The sequence below is a fragment of the Pseudophryne corroboree genome, chromosome 6 (genome assembly GCF_028390025.1).
Source record: "Pseudophryne corroboree isolate aPseCor3 chromosome 6, aPseCor3.hap2, whole genome shotgun sequence".
Classification (NCBI taxonomy): Eukaryota; Metazoa; Chordata; class Amphibia; order Anura; family Myobatrachidae; genus Pseudophryne; species Pseudophryne corroboree.
The window spans coordinates 705,896,055-705,914,172 of NC_086449.1; the positions used below are offsets into that span (position 1 = coordinate 705,896,055).

An 18,118-nucleotide genomic window follows, 5' to 3' on the forward strand; every position below is an offset into this window, starting at 1 on the left:
CATTATATAATATATACCTGTCCGGCTGCAGTAGTGATATATATATATATTTTTTATATCATTATTTATCATCCAGTCGCAGCAGACACAGTACGGTAGTTCACGGCTGTAGCTACCTCTGTGTCGGCACTCGGCAGTCCATCCATAATTGTATACCACCTACCCGTGGTTTTTTTTCTTTCTTCTTTATACATACATACTACATCTCTTTATCAACCAGTCTATATTAGCAGCAGACACAGTACAGTAGTCCACGGCTGTAGCTACCTCTGTGTCGGCACTCGGCAGTCCATCCATAATTGTATACCACCTACCCGTGTTTTTTTTTTCTTTCTTCTTTATACATACATACTACATCTCTTTATCAACCAGTCTATATTAGCAGCAGACACAGTACAGTACGGTAGTCCACGGCTGTAGCTACCTCTGTGTCGGCACTCGGCAGTCCGTCCATAATTGTATACCACCTACCCGTGGTTTTTTTTTTCTTTCTTCTTTATACATACATACTACATCTCTTTATCAACCAGTCTATATTAGCAGCAGACACAGTACAGTAGTCCATGGCTGTAGCTACCTCTGTGTCGGCACTCGGCAGTCCATCCATAATTGTATACCACCTACCCGTGGTTTTTTTTTCTTTCTTCTTTATACATACATACTACATCTCTTTATCAACCAGTCTATATTAGCAGCAGACACAGTACAGTACGGTATTCCACGGCTGAAGCTACCTCTGTGTCGGCACTCGGCAGTCCGTCCATAATTGTATACCACCTACCCGTGGTTTTTTTTCTTTCTTCTTTATACATACATACTACATCTCTTTATCAACCAGTCTATATTAGCAGCAGACACAGTACAGTAGTCCACGGCTGTAGCTACCTCTGTGTCGGCACTCGGCAGTCCATCCATAATTGTATACCACCTACCCGTGGTTTTTTTTCTTTCTTCTTTATACATACATACTACATCTCTTTATCAACCAGTCTATATTAGCAGCAGACACAGTACAGTACGGTAGTCCACGGTTGTAGCTACCTCTGTGTCGGCACTCGGCAGTCCGTCCATAATTGTATACCACCTACCCGTGGTTTTTTTTTTCTTCTTTATACATACATACTACATCTCTTTATCAACCAGTCTATATTAGCAGCAGACACAGAACAGTAGTCCACGGCTGTAGCTACCTCTGTGTCGGCACTCGGCAGTCCATCCATAATTGTATACCACCTACCTGTGGTTTTTTTTTTTCTTTCTTCTTTATACATACTACATCTCATTATCAACCAGTCTATATTAGCAGCAGACACAGTATGGTAGTCCACGGCTGTAGCTACCTCTGTGTCGGCACTCGGCAGTCCGTCCATAATTGTATACCACCTACCCGTGGTTTTTTTTTCTTTCTTCTTTATACATACTACATCTCATTATCAACCAGTCTATATTAGCAGCAGACACAGTACGGTAGTACACGGCTGTAGCTACCTCTGTGTCGGCACTCGGCAGTCCATCCATAATTGTATACCACCTACCCGTGGTTTTTTTTTCTTTCTTCTTTATACATACTACATCTCATTATCATCCAGTCTATATTAGCAGCAGACACAGTACAGTACGGTAGTCCACGGCTGTAGCTACCTCTGTGTCGGCACTCGGCAGTCCGTCCATAATTGTATACCACCTACCCGTGGTTTTTTTCTTTCTTCTTTATACATACATACTACATCTCTTTATCAACCAGTCTATATTAGCAGCAGACACAGTACAGTAGTCCACGGCTGTAGCTACCTCTGTGTCGGCACTCGGCAGTCCATCCATAATTGTATACCACCTACCCGTGGTTTTTTTTTCTTTCTTCTTTATACATACTACATCTCATTATCAACCAGTCTATATTAGCAGCAGACACAGTACGGTAGTCCACGGCTGTAGCTACCTCTGTGTCGGCACTCGGCAGTCCGTCCATAATTGTATACCACCTACCCGTGTTTTTTTTTTTTTTCTTCTTTATACATACTACATCTCATTATCAACCAGTCTATATTAGCAGCAGACACAGTACGGTAGTCCACGGCTGTAGCTACCTCTGTGTCGGCACTCGGCAGTCCGTCCATAATTGTATACCACCTACCCGTGGTTTTTTTTTCTTTCTTCTTTATACATACTACATCTCATTATCAACCAGTCTATATTAGCAGCAGACACAGTACGGTAGTCCACGGCTGTAGCTACCTCTGTGTCGGCACTCGGCAGTCCATCCATAATTGTATACCACCTACCCGTGGTTTTTTTCTTTCTTCTTTATACATACATACTACATCTCTTTATCAACCAGTCTATATTAGCAGCAGACACAGTACAGTAGTCCACGGCTGTAGCTACCTCTGTGTCGGCACTCGGCAGTCCATCCATAATTGTATACCACCTACCCGTGGTTTTTTTTTCTTTCTTCTTTATACATACATACTACATCTCATTATCATCCAGTCTATATTAGCAGCAGACACAGTACAGTACAATAGTCCACGGCTGTAGCTACCTCTGTGTCGGCACTCGGCAGTCCATCCATAATTGTATACTAGTATCCATCCATCTCCATTGTTTACCTGAGGTGCCTTTTAGTTGTGCCTATTAAAATATGGAGAACAAAAATGTTGAGGTTCCAAAATTAGGGAAAGATCAAGATCCACTTCCACCTCGTGCTGAAGCTGCTGCCACTAGTCATGGCCGAGACGATGAAATGCCAGCAACGTCGTCTGCCAAGGCCGATGCCCAATGTCATAGTACAGAACATGTCAAATCCAAAACACCAAATATCAGTAAAAAAAGGACTCCAAAACCTAAAATAAAATTGTCGGAGGAGAAGCGTAAACTTGCCAATATGCCATTTACCACACGGAGTGGCAAGGAACGGCTGAGGCCCTGGCCTATGTTCATGGCTAGTGGTTCAGCTTCACATGAGGATGGAAGCACTCAGCCTCTCGCTAGAAAACTGAAAAGACTCAAGCTGGCAAAAGCACCGCAAAGAACTGTGCGTTCTTCGAAATCCCAAATCCACAAGGAGAGTCCAATTGTGTCGGTTGCGATGCCTGACCTTCCCAACACTGGACGTGAAGAGCATGCGCCTTCCACCATTTGCACGCCCCCTGCAAGTGCTGGAAGGAGCACCCGCAGTCCAGTCCTGATAGTCAGATTGAAGATGTCAGTGTTGAAGTACACCAGGATGAGGAGGATATGGGTGTTGCTGGCGCTGGGGAGGAAATTGACCAGGAGGATTCTGATGGTGAGGTGGTTTGTTTAAGTCAGGCATCCGGGGAGACACCTGTTGTCCGTGGGAGGAATATGGCCGTTGACATGCCTGGTGAAAATACCAAAAAAATCAGCTCTTCGGTGTGGAAGTATTTCACCAGAAATGCGGACAACATTTGTCAAGCCGTGTGTTCCCTTTGTCAAGCTGTAATAAGTAGGGGTAAGGACGTTAACCACCTCGGAACATCCTCCCTTATACGTCACCTGCAGCGCATTCATAATAAGTCAGTGACAAGTTCAAAAACTTTGGGCGACAGCGGAAGCAGTCCACTGACCAGTAAATCCCTTCCTCTTGTAACCAAGCTCACGCAAACCACCCCACCAACTCCCTCAGTGTCAATTTCCTCCTTCCCCAGGAATGCCAATTGTCCTGCAGGCCATGTCACTGGCAATTCTGACGAGTCCTCTCCTGCCTGGGATTCCTCCGATGCATCCTTGCGTGTAACGCCTACTGCTGCTGGCGCTGCTGTTGTTGCTGCTGGGAGTCGATGGTCATCCCAGAGGGGAAGTCGTAAGCCCACTTGTACTACTTCCAGTAAGCAATTGACTGTCCAACAGTCCTTTGCGAGGAAGATGAAATATCACAGCAGTCATCCTGCTGCAAAGTGGATAACTGAGGCCTTGACAACTATGTTGGTGTTAGACGTGCGTCCGGTATCCGCCATTAGTTCACAGGGAACTAGACAATTTATTGAGGCAGTGTGCCCCCGTTACCAAATACCATCTAGGTTCCACTTCTGTAGGCAGGCGATACCGAGAATGTACACGGACGTCAGAAAAAGACTCACCAGTGTCCTAAAAAATGCAGTTGTACCCAATGTCCACTTAACCACGGACATGTGGACAAGTGGAGCAGGGCAGGGTCAGGACTATATGACTGTGACAGCCCACTGGGTAGATGTATGGACTCCCGCCGCAAGAACAGCAGCGGCGGCACCAGTAGCAGCATCTCGCAAACGCCAACTCTTTCCTAGGCAGGCTACGCTTTGTATCACCGCTTTCCAGAATACGCACACAGCTAAAAACCTCTTACGGCAACTGAGGAAGATCATCGCAGAATGGCTTACCCCAATTGGACTCTCCTGTGGATTTGTGGCATCGGACAACGCCAGCAATATTGTGTGTGCATTAAATATGGGCAAATTCCAGCACGTCCCATGTTTTGCACATACCTTGAATTTGGTGGTGCAGAATTTTTTAAAAAACGACAGGGGCGTGCAAGAGATGCTGTCGGTGGCCAGAAGAATTGCGGGACACTTTCGGCGTACAGGCACCACGTACAGAAGACTGGAGCACCACCAAAAACTACTGAACCTGCCCTGCCATCATCTGAAGCAAGAAGTGGTAACGAGGTGGAATTCAACCCTCTATATGCTTCAGAGGTTGGAGGAGCAGCAAAAGGCCATTCAAGCCTATACAATTGAGCACGATATAGGAGGTGGAATGCACCTGTCTCAAGTGCAGTGGAGAATGATTTCAACGTTGTGCAAGGTTCTGCTGCCCTTTGAACTTGCCACACGTGAAGTCAGTTCAGACACTGCCAGCCTGAGTCAGGTCATTCCCCTCATCAGGCTTTTGCAGAAGAAGCTGGAGACATTGAAGGAGGAGCTAACACGGAGCGATTCCGCTAGGCATGTGGGACTTGTGGATGGAGCCCTTAATTCGCTTAACCAGGATTCACGGGTGGTCAATCTGTTGAAATCAGAGCACTACATTTTGGCCACCGTGCTCGATCCTAGATTTAAAACCTACCTTGGATCTCTCTTTCCGGCAGACACAAGTCTGCTGGGGTTGAAAGACCTGCTGGTGAGAAAATTGTCAAGTCAAGCGGAACGCGACCTGTCAACATCTCCTCCTTCACATTCTCCCGCAACTGGGGGTGCGAGGAAAAGGCTCAGAATTCCGAGCCCACCCGCTGGCGGTGATGCAGGGCAGTCTGGAGCGACTGCTGATGCTGACATCTGGTCCGGACTGAAGGACCTGACAACGATTACGGACATGTCGTCTACTGTCACTGCATATGATTCTCTCAACATTGAAAGAATGGTGGAGGATTATATGAGTGACCGCATCCAAGTAGGCACGTCACACAGTCCGTACTTATACTGGCAGGAAAAAGAGGCAATTTGGAGGCCCTTGCACAAACTGGCTTTATTCTACCTAAGTTGCCCTCCCACAAGTGTGTACTCCGAAAGAGTGTTTAGTGCCGCCGCTCACCTTGTCAGCAATCGGCGTACGAGGTTACATCCAGAAAATGTGGAGAAGATGATGTTCATTAAAATGAATTATAATCAATTCCTCCGCGGAGACATTGACCAGCAGCAATTGCCTCCACAAAGTACACAGGGAGCTGAGATGGTGGATTCCAGTGGGGACGAATTGATAATCTGTGAGGAGGGGGATGTACACGGTGATATATCGGAGGATGATGATGAGGTGGACATCTTGCCTCTGTAGAGCCAGTTTGTGCAAGGAGAGATTAATTGCTTCTTTTTTGGGGGGGGTCCAAACCAACCCGTCATATCAGTCACAGTCGTGTGGCAGACCCTGTCACTGAAATGATGGGTTGGTTAAAGTGTGCATGTCCTGTTTATACAACATAAGGGTGGGTGGGAGGGCCCAAGGACAATTCCATCTTGCACCTCTTTTTTCTTTTATTTTTCTTTGCGTCATGTGCTGTTTGGGGAGGGTTTTTTGGGAGGGCCATCCTGCGTGACACTGCAGTGCCACTCCTAGATGGGCCCGGTGTTTGTGTCGGCCACTAGGGTCGCTTATCTTACTCACACAGTCAGCTACCTCATTGCGCCTCTTTTTTTCTTTGCGTCATGTGCTGTTTGGGGAGGGTTTTTTGGAAGGGCCATCCTGCGTGACACTGCAGTGCCACTCCTAGATGGGCCCGGTGTTTGTGTCGGCCACTAGGGTCGCTTATCTTACTCACACAGTCAGCTACCTCATTGCGCCTCTTTTTTTCTTTGCGTCATGTGCTGTTTGGGGAGGGTTTTTTGGAAGGGACATCCTGCGTGACACTGCAGTGCCACTCCTAGATGGGCCCGGTGTTTGTGTCGGCCACTAGGGTCGCTTATCTTACTCACACAGCTACCTCATTGCGCCTCTTTTTTTCTTTGCGTCATGTGCTGTTTGGGGAGGGTTTTTTGGAAGGGACATCCTGCGTGACACTGCAGTGCCACTCCTAGATGGGCCCGGTGTTTGTGTCGGCCACTAGGGTCGCTTATCTTACTCACACAGCGACCTCGGTGCAAATTTTAGGACTAAAAATAATATTGTGAGGTGTGAGGTATTCAGAATAGACTGAAAATGAGTGTAAATTATGGTTTTTGAGGTTAATAATACTTTGGGATCAAAATGACCCCCAAATTCTATGATTTAAGCTGTTTTTTAGGGTTTTTTGAAAAAAACACCCGAATCCAAAACACACCCGAATCCGACAAAAAAAATTTGGTGAGGCTTTGCCAAAACGCGGTCGAACCCAAAACACGGCCGCGGAACCGAACCCAAAACCAAAACACAAAACCCGAAAAATTTCCGGCGCTCATCTCTACTGGTCAGGTTTACTAATGCACACAATTACGTGCGGTACAATCGTTCAGCACATAAGCAACTAATCTTATGTACGGAGCGACCAGCGGAATCGAAAATTGCGGCTGCGAATTCCTTCAGCAAGAGCTTGTATGGCCTATATGGGTGTTGCACCAACCCTTTTTTTAGTGTTGTGCCTGTGGACTCTATAGCGGACTTCCTTGTCTGCTGTACCTAGACCTCCTGGTCTGTTATGACCTCCTGGTCTGCTACAGTATGACCTCCTGGTCTGCTATACTCTAATGCTCAAATTTTTTTGTTTAACCAAGGATGCCTCCCTAGCCACCGTGCATGTCACTTACACGTATGTACCTTCACGAGAACTCGATGATTTCTTTTGGTTCAATCCTCAAAATTGTAAAAACAAACACTCACTCACCACATATACACTTTTGTTTCTATTTCTATTTCTGCGCAGAAATTTCTCTTTTTAGACCAGATGTGTTACAAATTAGGAGAAGGATCTGTTAATTTAAATTTCGAATTTAAAATAGATTTGCGCTACTTATCGCCTGTTTGTGCTATTTATCGCTTGTTGCGCTATTTATCGCCCATTGCGTTACTTAAAAATCAACACTATCGTGTGACTTGAGTTACGTGGGCGTACCCAGACGCTCCGTTGCGTAATTTACGCTGCGTGCGTCGGCCTTTGCGTACGCGAGTCTCAGCCCTTTGTTAGAGACACGAGTACACAAAACCAATGTCCACCGTAACACAACTAACACGTTTATCAATGTAGATGATCCTCGATCATCTACCGCACACCACACCAATCTCTCCTTTTACCTTTAGGTAGAGCTGTGTGTATTTCTATACCTTAACTGTATTACCTTTACTCTTTAACTATGAAATAGCGGCAAATCTCTCTTAGTACGTTTATCAATTATACAATGGCAAACAGGAGAGTGATATATGAAAATACACGAATGAAAAGAAATGCAGATATGCGTGCGTGTGTACGCAAGACAGAAATAAACAGTTTTAAAAAGACACTATCGTTTTGTTCTTACCTCCGGTCCCGGATTCCTTCAGCACCCTTTACTAAGCGGAGCAGACGCTTATCCAAACAGCACTATGAGGAATATGACCTCCCGCCCTTTGCTGCTGGATAATGTCTGCTGAAATTACCTAGTGCAGATATGTGAAGGACGGGCGAGCCGCCAATTGATAAAGCTAAATATTTATCTTATATAAAAACCCTTTATGAGGTCTAAGAACACTGTACGCTATTCACGTATGGAGTACCGTAAGGGTACGCTCGTTGCGTAGCAATCGCTTAGCCGTAGTCGAGACGCTCAAGCGTCACGTTCGCTCACGGCCAAGAGATCACAGGCAGGCACGCTATTGGCTGCCGTCTATCGTAATGATTCGCTATAGCGTAGCGGACGCTCGGGACCACGAGGAGATCACCAGCGGCGCTGACGCTCACAATGTTAAACCTTTATATCTAAACCATAAACAGTATATTATGCAGTAAAACCTTAGTGTAGTGATAGAGTGTAAATGCAACACAGTATAACCTTATTAACTCGAATGCTGTTCGAGCGTCACCGACGCTCTGAGAATACTTAACACTATAAGAAATACACAGATATCGTGCTTAGGGTCTAACGCCTTATATATATATTATGAATGTTATACTTGCAAAAGAATTAATACAATACAAGTCATACACTACAATATAACATAGACTACCTAACCAGATAACTACACAGGAAATACAATACAATACAATTACGTTTTAAGGGAAAATAAGTGAGAAAGAGGAGAAGAGAGAGAGAGAGAAATGGCTCACAATAACAGTAAGAACAATATGGTTGCAGATAAAACTACACATGTGAGAGACAATCGCTGCGCAGTTAGTCAATGCTGAATACCGCATGGGATGGAAGCTAGACTCCATTTTGAGAAAACTCCCATGATTCCAAAGACTGCAACACATGGTTGAAAGGGGGAGGGGAAAACACCCGGCAGCAGCCATTTTAGATTTGCAGGTCCAAACACATGGCACTCTCTGCTACACCACAATCACATAGCAGAAGACACAAGACTCCATTTTATTCCAAAATGTCCAAGCCTCAAAACAATGCATATGTTCTGATTTTACAATTCCAAACCATCTAAATCACCTTTCACAATTTCAAGCAAACACAGTATCTCAATAACCAGAGCATATGAGCTATCACAAGACCAGACCACCAGGTACCCACAAGTATCAGCTTGCCATTGCTACAAGCACATATTCAAAAGTACTGCATGGTCTTATTCATGATTAACAAGATATATTATAACAAACCAGCACAATCTATTTTAAATCACCATAGGCAAACAAATACCACAAATACTATGCTACAGATTGTCTACTGTTCCAATTCATCACAGACTTCACAGAGTATCAACAGAAACACCCAACAATCACACAACTGCCCAAACCTCGTTAACCTTAAGCCATTTGTATCTCCAAACTAACTAATCTATGCCAATCAGCCATGAGATATTGAGATTATGATACTTAGCCTTTCGTAAGGAGCCTGGTGATGATCCAGCCATGCTTGCTGTGTGTAAGGTAGCTGTGTGAGTGAGTTACAGTATATCTGTCCTCAGAGGCCCCCACAACTGACCCCGACCCCCCCCCCCCGACAGGAACTATTCTCCTGTGTGTCTGTTCCTGGGGGAGGGGTCTCTCTCTCTCCTTTATGATTGAGTCACTATTCTCTTTGTATATGCTGATCAGGTTCAGCCCTGAAAACTCAGTAAATGGTTGGCTTGATCATTCATTGTTCTAACTAAGTGATCTTAGCTTTTATGCATATAATCATATCTATCCGCTGCAATGTCCCACAACTTCACAACAAGCATCAAACTAACCCACACATCATTCTGCTTGCTTCAATACCAAACATGACGGGCGCATCTGGTTCTGTTCAAATAATACACATTCATGACATCAATTCATCAGCCAATTCTAAATCTCCATGATGTCTGGTGCCCGACATTATTATAACCATGTACTGTATGAAACAAGCGCCGAATCCATCTCCGTGCCATGTCCGAGCAAATGCGTGTGTTACTATATATTGCTGTGCTCGCTGCGCATATTTGCAAGTATAGCGACTTAAATGTGTGCAGTTTGTATGTTCTCTCTATGTAATATTTTTGACTTTGACACCACCAGTATAATATATATTGTGATTGTCTGCTTAGGAGTACTACTTGCAAGTTGCTGATAGTGTGACCAGTGACCTGAGCACCAGTTTAATAATCACCACCAGTTTAATATATATATATATATATATATATATATATATATAATTGTATATAATATATATATAATATTGTATACCACCTACACATGTTTTTTTTTTTTTCTTTCTTCTTGATACATACTACTATAGTAGCTTACTGTAGCAGTCTGCGGTGCTGCTGAGCTGACAGTGTCCAGCAGGTCCGTCATCAGTCATTACATAATAAATATATATACCTGTCCGGCTGCAGTACTAGTGATATTATATATATATATATATATATTAATTTCATCTCATTATCATCCAGTCTATATTAGCAGCAGACACAGTATGGTAGTCCACGGCTGTAGCTACCTCTGTGTCGGCAGTCGCTGGTCCATCCATAATTGTATACCACCTACCCGTGTTTTTTTTTTCTTTCTTCTTGATACATACTACTATAGTAGCTTACTGTAGCAGTCTGCGGTGCTGCTGAGCTGACAGTGTCCAGCAGGTCCGTCATCAGTCATTACATAATAAATATATATACCTGTCCGGCTGCAGTACTAGTGATATTATATATATATATATATATATATTAATTTCATCTCATTATCATCCAGTCTATATTAGCAGCAGACACAGTACGGTAGTCCATGGCTGTAGCTACCTCTGTGTCGGCAGTCGCTGGTCCATCCATAATTGTATACCACCTACCCGTGTTTTTTTTTTCTTTCTTCTTGATACATACTACTATAGTAGCTTACTGTAGCAGTCTGCGGTGCTGCTGAGCTGACAGTGTCCAGCAGGTCCGTCATCAGTCATTACATAATAAATATATATACCTGTCCGGCTGCAGTACTAGTGATATTATATATATATATTAATTTCATCTCATTATCATCCAGTCTATATTAGCAGCAGACACAGTACGGTAGTCCACGGCTGTAGCTACCTCTGTGTCGGCAGTCGCTGGTCCATCCATAAGTATACTAGTATCCATCCATCTCCATTGTTTACCTGAGGTGCCTTTTAGTTGTGCCTATTAAAATATGGGGAACAAAAATGTTGAGGTTCCAAAATTAGGGAAAGATCAAGATCCACTTCCACCTCGTGCTGAAGCTGCTGCCACTAGTCATGGCCGAGACGATGAAATGCCAGCAACGTCGTCTGCCAAGGCCGATGCCCAATGTCATAGTACAGAGCATGTAAAATCCAAAACATCAAATATCAGTAAAAAAAGGACTCCAAAATCTAAAATAAAATTGTCGGAGGAGAAGCGTAAACTTGCCAATATGCCATTTACCACACGGAGTGGCAAGGAACGGCTGAGGCCCTGGCCTATGTTCATGGCTAGTGGTTCAGCTTCACATGAGGATGGAAGCACTCAGCCTCTCGCTAGAAAAATGAAAAGACTCAAGCTGGCAAAAGCACCGCAAAGAACTGTGCGTTCTTCGAAATCCCAAATCCACAAGGAGAGTCCAATTGTGTCGTTTGCGATGCCTGACCTTCCCAACACTGGACGTGAAGAGCATGCGCCTTCCACCATTTGCACGCCCCCTGCAAGTGCTGGAAGGAGCACCCGCAGTCCAGTTCCTGATAGTCAGATTGAAGATGTCAGTGTTGAAGTACACCAGGATGAGGAGGATATGGGTGTTGCTGGCGCTGGGGAGGAAATTGACCAGGATGATTCTGATGGTGAGGTGGTTTGTTTAAGTCAGGCACCCGGGGAGACACCTGTTGTCCATGGGAGGAATAGGGCCGTTGACATGCCTGGTGAAAATACCAAAAAAATCAGCTCTTCGGTGTGGAAGTATTTCACCAGAAATGCGGACAACATTTGTCAAGCCGTGTGTTGCCTTTGTCAAGCTGTAATAAGTAGGGGTAAGGGCGTTAACCACCTCGGAACATCCTCCCTTATACGTCACCTGCAGCGCATTCATAATAAGTCAGTGACAAGTTCAAAAACTTTGGGCGACAGCGGAAGCAGTCCACTGACTAGTAAATCCCTTCCTCTTGTAACCAAGCTCACGCAAACCACCCCACCAACTCCCCCAGTGTCAATTTCCTCCTTCCCCAGGAATGCCAATAGTCCTGCAGGCCATGTCACTGGCAATTCTGACGAGTCCTCTCCTGCCTGGGATTCCTCCGATGCATCCTTGCGTGTAACGCCTACTGCTGCTGGCGCTGCTGTTGTTGCTGCTGGGAGTCGATGGTCATCCCAGAGGGGAAGTCGTAAGACCACTTTTACTACTTCCACCAAGCAATTGACTGTCCAACAGTCCTTTGCGAGGAAGATGAAATATCACAGCAGTCATCCTGTTGCAAAGCGGATAACTGAGGCCTTGACAACTATGTTGGTGTTAGACGTGCGTCCGGTATCCGCCATTAGTTCACAGGGAACTAGACAATTTATTGAGGCAGTGTGCCCCCGTTACCAAATACCATCTAGGTTCCACTTCTGTAGGCAGGCGATACCGAGAATGTACACGGACGTCAGAAAAAGACTCACCAGTGTCCTAAAAAATGCAGTTGTACCCAATGTCCACTTAACCACGGACATGTGGACAAGTGGAGCAGGGCAGGGTCAGGACTATATGACTGTGACAGCCCACTGGGTAGATGTATGGACGCCCGCCGCAAGAACAGCAGCGGCGGCACCAGTAGCAGCATCTCGCAAACGCCAACTCTTTCCTAGGCAGGCTACGCTTTGTATCACCGGTTTCCAGAATACGCACACAGCTGAAAACCTCTTACGGCAACTGAGGAAGATCATTGCGGAATGGCTTACCCCAATTGGACTCTCCTGTGGATTTGTGGCATCGGACAACGCCAGCAATATTGTGTGTGCATTAAATATGGGCAAATTCCAGCACGTCCCATGTTTTGCACATACCTTGAATTTGGTGGTGCAGAATTTTTAAAAAAACGAAAGAGGCGTGCAAGAGATGCTGTCGGTGGCCAGAAGAATTGCGGGACACTTTCGGCGTACAGGCACCACGTACAGAAGACTGGAGCACCACCAAAAACGCCTGAACCTGCCCTGCCATCATCTGAAGCAAGAAGTGGTAACGAGGTGGAATTCAACCCTCTATATGCTTCAGAGGTTGGAGGAGCAGCAAAAGGCCATTCAAGCCTATACAACTGAGCACGATATAGGAGGTGGAATGCACCTGTCTCAAGCGCAGTGGAGAATGATTTCAACGTTGTGCAAGGTTCTGCAACCTTTTGAACTTGCCACACGTGAAGTCAGTTCAGACACTGCCAGCCTGAGTCAGGTCATTCCCCTCATCAGGCTTTTGCAGAAGAAGCTGGAGACATTGAAGGAGGAGCTAACACAGAGCGATTCCGCTAGGCATGTGGGACTTGTGGATGGAGCCCTTAATTCGCTTAACAAGGATTCACGGGTGGTCAATCTGTTGAAATCAGAGCACTACATTTTGGCCACCGTGCTCGATCCTAGATTTAAAACCTACCTTGGATCTCTCTTTCCGGCAGACACAAGTCTGCTGGGGTTCAAAGACCTGCTGGTGAGAAAATTGTCAAGTCAAGCGGAACGCGACCTGTCAACATCTCCTCCTTCACATTCTCCCGCAACTGGGGGTGCGAGGAAAAGGCTCAGAATTCCGAGCCCACCCGCTGGCGGTGATGCAGGGCAGTCTGGAGCGACTGCTGATGCTGACATCTGGTCCGGACTGAAGGACCTGACAACGATTACGGACATGTCGTCTACTGTCACTGCATATGATTCTCTCCCCATTGAAAGAATGGTGGAGGATTATATGAGTGACCGCATCCAAGTAGGCACGTCAGACAGTCCGTACTTATACTGGCAGGAAAAAGAGGCAATTTGGAGGCCCTTGCACAAACTGGCTTTATTCTACCTAAGTTGCCCTCCCACAAGTGTGTACTCCGAAAGAGTGTTTAGTGCCGCCGCTCACCTTGTCAGCAATCGGCGTACGAGGTTACTTCCAGAAAATGTGGAGAAGATGATGTTCATTAAAATGAATTATAATCAATTGCTCCGTGGAGACATTGACCAGCAGCAATTGCCTCCACAAAGTAGTACACAGGGAGCTGAGATGGTGGATTCCAGTGGGGACGAATTGATAATCTGTGAGGAGCGGGATGTACACGGTGATATATCGGAGGATGATGATGAGGTGGACATCTTGCCTCTGTAGAGCCAGTTTGTGCAAGGAGATATTAATTGCTTCTTTTTCGGTGGGGGTCCAAACCAACCCGTCATTTCAGTCACAGTCGTGTGGCAGACCCTGTCACTGAAATGATGGGTTGGTTAAAGTGTGCATGTCCTGTTTATACAACATAAGGGTGGGTGGGAGGGCCCAAGGACAATTCCATCTTGCACCTCTTTTTTCTTTCATTTTTATTTGCGTCATGTGCTGTTTGGGGAGTGTTTTTTGGAAGGGCCATCCTGCGTGCCACTGCAGTGCCACTCCTAGATGGGCCAGGTGTTTGTGTCGGCCACTAGGGTCGCTTATCTTACTCACACAGCTACCTCATTGCGCCTCTTTTTTTCTTCTTTGCGTCATGTGCTGTTTGGGGAGTGTTTTTTGGAAGGGCCATCCTGCGTGCCACTGCAGTGCCACTCCTAGATGGGCCAGGTGTTTGTGTCGGCCACTAGGGTCGCTTATCTTACTCATACAGCTACCTCATTGCGCCTCTTTTTTTCTTCTTTGCGTCATGTGCTGTTTGGGGAGTGTTTTTTGGAAGGGCCATCCTGCGTGCCACTGCAGTGCCACTCCTAGATGGGCCAGGTGTTTGTGTCGGCCACTAGGGTCGCTTATCTTACTCACACAGCAACCTCATTGCGCCTCTTTTTTTCTTCTTTGCGTCATGTGCTGTTTGGGGAGTGTTTTTTGGAAGGGCCATCCTGCGTGACACTGCAGTGCCACTCCTAGATGGGCCAGGTGTTTGTGTCGGCCACTAGGGTCGCTTATCTTACTCACACAGCTACCTCATTGCGCCTCTTTTTTTCTTCTTTGCGTCATGTGCTGTTTGGGGAGTGTTTTTTGGAAGGGCCATCCTGCGTGACACTGCAGTGCCACTCCTAGATGGGCCAGGTGTTTGTGTCGGCCACTAGGGTCGCTTATCTTACTCACACAGCTACCTCATTGCGCCTCTTTTTTTCTTCTTTGCGTCATGTGCTGTTTGGGGAGTGTTTTTTGGAAGGGCCATCCTGCGTGACACTGCAGTGCCACTCCTAGATGGGCCAGGTGTTTGTGTCGGCCACTAGGTTCGCTTATCTTACTCACACAGCTACCTCATTGCACCTCTTTTTTTCTTCTTTGCGTCATGTGCTGTTTGTGGAGTGTTTTTTGGAAGGGCCATCCTGCGTGCCACTGCAGTGCCACTCCTAGATGGGCCAGGTGTTTGTGTCGGCCACTAGGGTCGCTTATCTTACTCACACAGCTACCTCATTGCGCCTCTTTTTTTCTTCTTTGCGTCATGTGCTGTTTGGGGAGGGTTTTTTGGAAGGGCCATCCTGCGTGCCACTGCAGTGCCACTCCTAGATGGGCCCGGTGTTTGTGTCGGCCACTAGGGTCGCTTATCTTACTCACACAGCTACCTCATTGCGCCTCTTTTTTTCTTCTTTGCGTCATGTGCTGTTTGGGGAGTGTTTTTTGGAAGGGCTATCCTGCGTGCCACTGCAGTGCCACTCCTAGATGGGCCAGGTGTTTGTGTCGGCCACTAGGGTCGCTTATCTTACTCACACAGCAACCTCATTGCGCCTCTTTTTTTCTTCTTTGCGTCATGTGTTGTTTGGGGAGTGTTTTTTGGAAGGGCCATCCTGCGTGACACTGCAGTGCCACTCCTAGATGGGCCAGGTGTTTGTGTCGGCCACTAGGGTCGCTTATCTTACTCACACAGCTACCTCATTGCGCCTCTTTTTTTCTTCTTTGCGTCATGTGCTGTTTGGGGAGTGTTTTTTGGAAGGGCCATCCTGCGTGACACTGCAGTGCCACTCCTAGATGGGCCAGGTGTTTGTGTCGGCCACTAGGGTCGCTTATCTAACTCACACAGCTACCTCATTGCGCCTCTTTTTTTCTTCTTTGCGTCATGTGCTGTTTGGGGAGTGTTTTTTGGAAGGGCCATCCTGCGTGCCACTGCAGTGCCACTCCTAGATGGGCCAGGTGTTTGTGTCGGCCACTAGGGTCGCTTATCTTACTCACACAGCTACCTCATTGCGCCTCTTTTTTTCTTCTTTGCGTCATGTGCTGTTTTGGGAGTGTTTTTTGGAAGGGCCATCCTGCGTGACACTGCAGTGCCACTCCTAGATGGGCCAGGTGTTTGTGTCGGCCACTAGGGTCGCTTAGCTTAGTCATCCAGCGACCTCGGTGCAAATTTTAGGACTAAAAATAATATTGTGAGGTGTGAGGTATTCAGAATAGACTGAACATGAGTGGAAATTATGGTTTTTGAGGTTAATAATACTTTGGGATCAAAATGACCCCCAAATTCTATGATTTAAGCTGTTTTTTAGTGTTTTTTGAAAAAAACACCCGAATCCAAAACGCACCCGAATCCGACAAAAAAAATTCGGTGAGGTTTTGCCAAAACGCGGTCGAACCCAAAACACGGCCGCGGAACCGAACCCAAAACCAAAACACAAAACCCGAAAAATTTCAAGTGCACATCTCTAATAACTACAGGGGTATCTCTACTGGGGCACATCTAATGGGGGCAAATCTACAGGGGGCATCTTTACTGGGGCACATCTAAGGGGGCACAACTACAGCGGTATCTCTACTGGGGGCACATCTACTGGGGACAAATCTACAGGGGGCACAACTACAGGGGCCATGCCCCTTCCCTTTGAAGCCATGCCCCTATTTTTTATTTTTTTTATGCGCACCTTTGGTACGCAGTGCGCACTAACCCTGTTTTACCTGTCGGGGTGCAGGCGCCAAAGGAAACTTTCGCCCAGGGCGCCACAAGGTCTAGAAATGGCCCTGGTTGCACTGCAGCTAGGGCAGAGGTAACATGTGCAGAGAGATTCAGATTTGGGTGGGGTGTGTTCAAACTGAAATCTAAATTGCAGTGTAAAATAAAGCAGCCAGTATTTACCATGCATAGAAACAATATAACAAACCCAAATCTAAATCTCTCTGCACATGTTACATCTGCCCACCTGCAGTGAGACATGGTTTTGCCCAATTGCTTACTGTTTTGTTTTGCTAACAAACCTGAATAAACCCCATAAAGTGCAAGCTCCACTGGGTCAGGGACTGAAATATTCTCTGTTTAGCACTTCTTAATATCTGTATGGTCAATATACTGGTTCCTGCTGAAAAAATAGCACTGTAAATAACTGATTATATAAGTGTGGAAGGTGTAATAATCGTTTTGCATTTTCTCCTTGAGAATTATTTTTCTGTGTCAAATCCAAACTTCTCAAATGTAATATAATCAAGTTTACAAGCCGCAATGCAAAGCTTTTTCTATTTTTTTCTTTTTAAAGAAAACAATCGAGTTCTTCCAAACTCAAATTGTATGTTATTGTTTTTTTTTATCTAAACTCACCATAGAGCAAATCAAAAGAAATTCTCTCTACAGACTTATCAAAAGGGAAGGACACTTGGCTTTGTGAGAACTCGAGATTGCCTATAAGTGGTAACAAACAATGACTACTGAATCCACGTTTTAAAACATATGCCAAATTTGCAATGTTGTTATCATCAATGGGTTGTCCTGTATTTCTTTTGGAATTTCTTATTTATACAAAATGGTAAAAACATAAAGAATGTTAATTTAAAAAAAAAATGTTTTCTATTCTATTATATACATATTTATCTTAGTTATAAATTCAATTGTGTAAGTATTGTAATAAAGTAGCATACAGTAGTTAGGTTACTATTTGGAATGGGTGTAGTATGGTTTGCCGGCGGTCGGGGTCCCGGCGACCAGCATACCGGTGTCGGAATCCCGACCGCCAGCATACCAACAGCTGGGCGAACGCAAAT

The 18,118-nt window shown here is 45.6% G+C and overlaps 1 long non-coding RNA gene across 1 annotated transcript in view; it reads left to right on the forward strand.

Annotated features, from left to right (window-relative positions):
- LOC134935592 (uncharacterized) overlaps positions 1–17,876 on the forward strand; it is a 39,133-nt gene extending 21,257 nt beyond the window's left edge. The window contains exon 3 of the long non-coding RNA XR_010180275.1: positions 17,684–17,876. This is a non-coding gene — a long non-coding RNA (uncharacterized LOC134935592). The remainder of the gene's footprint in view (positions 1–17,683) is intronic.
- The last annotated feature ends 242 nt before the right edge of the window (positions 17,877–18,118 follow it).